Genomic DNA, 5,125 nt, shown 5'->3' on the forward strand with positions numbered 1-5,125 from the left:
GAAATGTTTTTTTTCTGTAGTACTGTCTGTAAAATAGTTTGTAAAAAAGTTAGGCTTTGACATTGTTTGCATATATCAATTTGTTCCCATAGTTAAATTTTGGTGTACTCCGACACTTTGATCTGTTGTCTGTGTTCACGAATACTAAGAGAGAGAGAGAGAGAGAGAGAGAGAGAGAGAGAGAGAGAGAGAGAGAGAGAGAGAGAAAATGACAATCATTCATATAATGTTTGTTCAATCCCATCAAAAATTAGAGTAACTAGATAACAATTTGCAGAAAATATCAAATATGGATATCTTAAATTTCATCAAACCATAATTATAGAAAACTTACTATAATTAATCTCATCCTAAACGTTTGTTTCAGAAAATTAATAAAATGGAGTGCCTTTTGTTAAAATTAAGTCATGAAACGAATCTGAATACACTATACAATTTTATAACCGTCGTGAGTATGATAGTTGAAATATTACTATCAATTGTTCAACTGACTGACAACAATTTGTATTCTCATATGCGTAGCAGTTTGAATTCCGTTCGATGGATGCTGTGTGAGTGACTGCTGGTATGAGTATAGAGCAGCCTGGAGGTCCCCTGTGATCTGTTGACAGATCCCCAAAATCTCCCATGAGATGTCTCTGTGTAGATCAGGTACATACAGTCCCTGATCATGGTGGACAAGGACCTGTAGCTCATCTAGAGCTGCTTTTGATAATGTTGTATCAATGTGTCTGTAACACAAAAAAATGTAGAAAATGTACCATTAAAAACACTGGGATAATTAAACAAGACCGTCTTGACTGTTGCTCTGGGATCAGTTCACTGATAAAACAGATTTCACGGTTAAGTATGATATCATCTTCTACAGCCTGTCTCATCTTTGTAGACCAGGACTGTCCCCCTACAGCCTCAGTATACCTCTCTCTGTCTACATGTTCCCTATACATCAGATACGGCTGTGATAACTTGACCTTTGTCATCTCTATAACAGATAAAGCTTCCCTGTATCTGAATGTCTTGTAATAATACATGGCAATGTACAACATGTCAGAAACACCCCCAAACTTGGCTGCTAATATGAGCATGTGAAAGGACATTTTGTCTGCAAAATACATCTGTTTGTTGACACCGGTGTTAGTATACATGTTTGAATTTATAAAGGCTGTCCTTTGAAACATTCTGGCTGTAAGTCTCTGTAATATAATAGCCTGATAGTGTGTCAGGGGTAACTCTACCAACTGTTCTACTGTTTTTATCAACTGTTCTACTCTTTGTATGGCTTTGGTAAGGCCGGGTTGTTGAAATATAATACCAAATCTGGACTCAATGACAAGTTCTCTATCAAGATCAACTTCAGACAAGAAAAATCTATCATCTGTACAAATAGAAAGTCTGGGATTATACAGAACATCAATGATGAAGGACCTGATAGAGGAACTCTGTAACAGGCAAGCCAGACATTTCTTGTACAATTCATGTAACTGTAGGAACAATCTGTTTTGTGATGAGCCATTGACCTTTGTCATAAACATGTTGTTTTGGGGGATGAAAAAGTTAGGACAGATCCCCTTGTAAACCCATTTGAGGAGAAGTTTAAAGCAGACCCAGAAACAGGTCAGGAGATTTTGTGGACACCAGTGAGGTAGTGTGTTACTTTGAATCACCCAGAAAACTGTTGTCTTCATGTGATAGGAACACAACAGTCTATTGGTTTCTTCTAATTTTTGATCTATAACTTCTTTTAAAAATATTTTTAACAATCGTTATGTCAAAAATTGACAGTAGTTCATTGAAAACACTAGTTTATATTCAGCCTGAGAAAAGGAATTCCTCCTCTCTTCATTTTCATGAATTCCTCTCAATATAATGAACAACTTCATGACTCGGCCATGAGTGACTTCTGTCTAAGGCAGACAAAGGCCAAAAGTCACAGACAAAACAGTGGGCAGTGTCATATTCCAACGTTCCCACTTTACCAGTACCACAGGGTCCATGTACAGTGGAATTAGAGTAAATTGATGAAAAAGTTAGGTGTCTAAATATAGAACTAGATATATAGACTCTGTAGTTCATTCTTACACATGATAATTGGACTTCTCCGATTGTTGTTGGTGTCAGTAACTGAAGTAAAGTGAATCCTGGTGGACTCTCAGAACTGTCAGAGAGAATCAAGGCTGTATTGGCTGTGTTGTAATACTCAGACTGAGACATGTCGATGATCACTCGGTGGTTGTTTGGCCAAAACATGAAGTCATAATCTGATCCCTCCAGTCTGAATCCTTCTCTCCGACCTCCACTCATCATCTTGATGAACGCATTATTAGGTGTAACTCGTCTCTCCACCATCTCACTGATGTCCCTTGACTCCCTCCTAAAGGTCACCTGTTGTGAGGTCCCCAATATCTCACACAGTCCGACTAACACTGACTCAGAAATGTGCTGCATTCCCTTAAATATGTTGTTATCTTAAAAATATAGGAAAAACTCCTCTCATTTTGTTTCTTTATCAAATTATATATATCAGCAAATAAAAATGTATCATATTAATTATATCTAGATTTGATAAAACAAATAAATAGTTAAAATCTACTTACTTTCTTAGAGAAAAGTATTCCATCTTTTAAGTAAAGTAGTGTAACAACTGTGGAAATTTTTCTACTATTTACAGGTGCTGAGGTTTTTTGTACTTTTATTTTGTTTCATTTTTTGGAATTTTATTTGAATGCTAAATATGAGTCATAACAATATGTTAATTATGTCGAGTTGTTAGGTGACATCGTATTGTTTTCATAAATACTACATATTTCTGTATATAACCAACAATTTCCTTCCTTGTTAAAAAAAAAATACGTGGACAAAATTAAGGAGGCTCGACACACCAGTATATTATTTGATGCAATAATAAAGAACATTTTTTGAAATATGTTTTTTTAAAATGATACCAACATCAGCTGTAAATTATTTTGTATGACATTTTTTTTTGGTAATCTTTAATATTATAGAAACCGGAAACATCGGTTTTGCTGTACAGTACAAAGAATATTTGAGAGCTAAAATTTGTATCAATTGATGCACAATACAATTATCAATAGATACACGTCAAAGATAGCTAGGCTTCGCCGTCACCAATATTTTCAAACCACTCAACTCAGTCCTAAAGAGGGCTGGATGGTCATGGTCATTTTTAGGCTATGTTTACCTCCTTTAGATAAAGAGCTCTATATAAAGATATAGAAATATGTTCAAATTTTAAGACCAGAACTGTCATATTTTAAACTTTCAGGCAGGCAATCTGTAATCTTTATTTGTGGAAATACATCGAGAAGGATACCATGTGTTTGGAAATGACAGTCGTTTTGCAAAACTCATATTCAATGGCGCCGCGCTGTTTGTAACAATATTTGGAAAGAAATAAATAAGATATAAAATTCTACGTACTAGTAATTTTATTGTTTATTTTGATAGGATGTACGTCAAATAATGAAGGTGTTCTATAAACCACCCTAATAGGAGTGACAGTTGATTTATATAATTATTTAATTAATTTTAATAATTTTAATAATAGGTTTTTAAAAAACAAAAACATCCACCAATCTTGATTCTCAATTTCATAGATATTTATTTATATAAGGAATAAGGAATCATTCTTTAATTTATATTTAGTTCCTTGAGTATTATGAAGAGCTAATTTCGGTCGGGGCGTGATCAAATCCAATAAAGCCCGAAGGGTAAGTCATGAGTTCAAATCCTGTTGGGGCATTGATAACTTTTATCTTTCAAAATATTCTTATAACAATTTTTTTTATCAAATATTGTAGTTAAAAATTTTAAAAACGGTAATAATTAAAATTTTGATTGCAATATACTTGTACTTTTATTCACTCGTACATAATGGGCGCCATTGAATCAGAGATCAAGGTTTGGGGAATTAGGGGATTTTTTTGCTTGTCAAGATTCCCGATGATTAGTCTAGCCCCCCCCCCCCCACCTTCAATTTGCTTCCGACGCCACTGATATACATTTGAGAAAATCTAAATGCATGGTTATGATGTCCAATAAAGCCCTCTACCTAAATAAGGAAATTCATGGCCCCTGTATTAGGGATTCAGGCCCTAGGGCAGAACCAATATGGACATATACTGATAATGTATTAAATCTTAGAAAATCTTTTCCACTTAGAGGTAGTGTGAAAATAAGCTAAATGCATGAATCTTATGTCCGTGAAGCCGTCCATCAAAATTCTTTTATGGCCATATAACGCAAGTTATGTAATTTTCTGCAATGTCGCTACCTTCATATCCTGAATAAATCACTAAAGAAAGCATTTTATTTTCCAAAAACTCTATTATTGGCACACATTGCCTAAACTGGGCATTCAACAGAGGCGTGTTGAGCAGAGGCTTGTTGAAGGTATAGGGAATTTTGGCGAGCGCTCGCTCTGTTGAACACGCCTCCGCATTTCAGAGTTATTTTGCATCGGGTGAAAATACACAGTCTACATTTCTTGAAAAATCGACGTGTCAAATGACGTACACTTTTGGAGCACAACCGGTGTTAGAATAATAAACACAATGAAAAATATCAATAATTTTAATTTTGCATACAATCATTGAAAAAATGGTGTAGTATAAGTAATAAGGAATCATTTTTTGACTTTATGGTAACTTGATCATTTAATCTAAGATTTCGGATCGATCACCATGCCTTTTGGACTTGATGGATTTGACCCCGTGCCCGACTATCGTGATCATTTCATAAAATTGAAGTAAAACAATTTCATTCTTTCTGAAGATCAAATCTATGTTACAATCAAAATTCGGTGGCCATGCATAGTCATACATGTAATTCATGGCAACGGATGTCAATTTTTAAAATAAAATATATATTGCACGGGCATTGATATGGATGTAAAATTGTCTTTATATCAGTGGGCAGAACATTCTAATATGGCTTCAAAGTAGGTAAGTTTTGCTATTTTTCCATCTTTGTCATCGATTACCATGTAAACGGTTACCCCAAGCAACCAACTTTTAGTGGGTTTTTTGCGTTTTACACCTAGGTGTGTCCAAGTATGAAATATAGGGAAAATTGGTGACTATGCATAACCAGACCCTTTTATAAATCT

The 5,125-nt window shown here is 34.7% G+C and overlaps 1 pseudogene; it reads right to left on the minus strand.

The window, feature by feature from the left end:
* Positions 1-475: 475 nt before the first annotated feature.
* LOC128179847 (uncharacterized) lies at positions 476-2,445 on the minus strand (annotated as a pseudogene).
* Positions 2,446-5,125: the final 2,680 nt, after the last annotated feature.

This window comes from Crassostrea angulata, chromosome 4 (assembly GCF_025612915.1).
Source record: "Crassostrea angulata isolate pt1a10 chromosome 4, ASM2561291v2, whole genome shotgun sequence".
NCBI classification, from domain to species: Eukaryota; Metazoa; Mollusca; class Bivalvia; order Ostreida; family Ostreidae; genus Magallana; species Magallana angulata.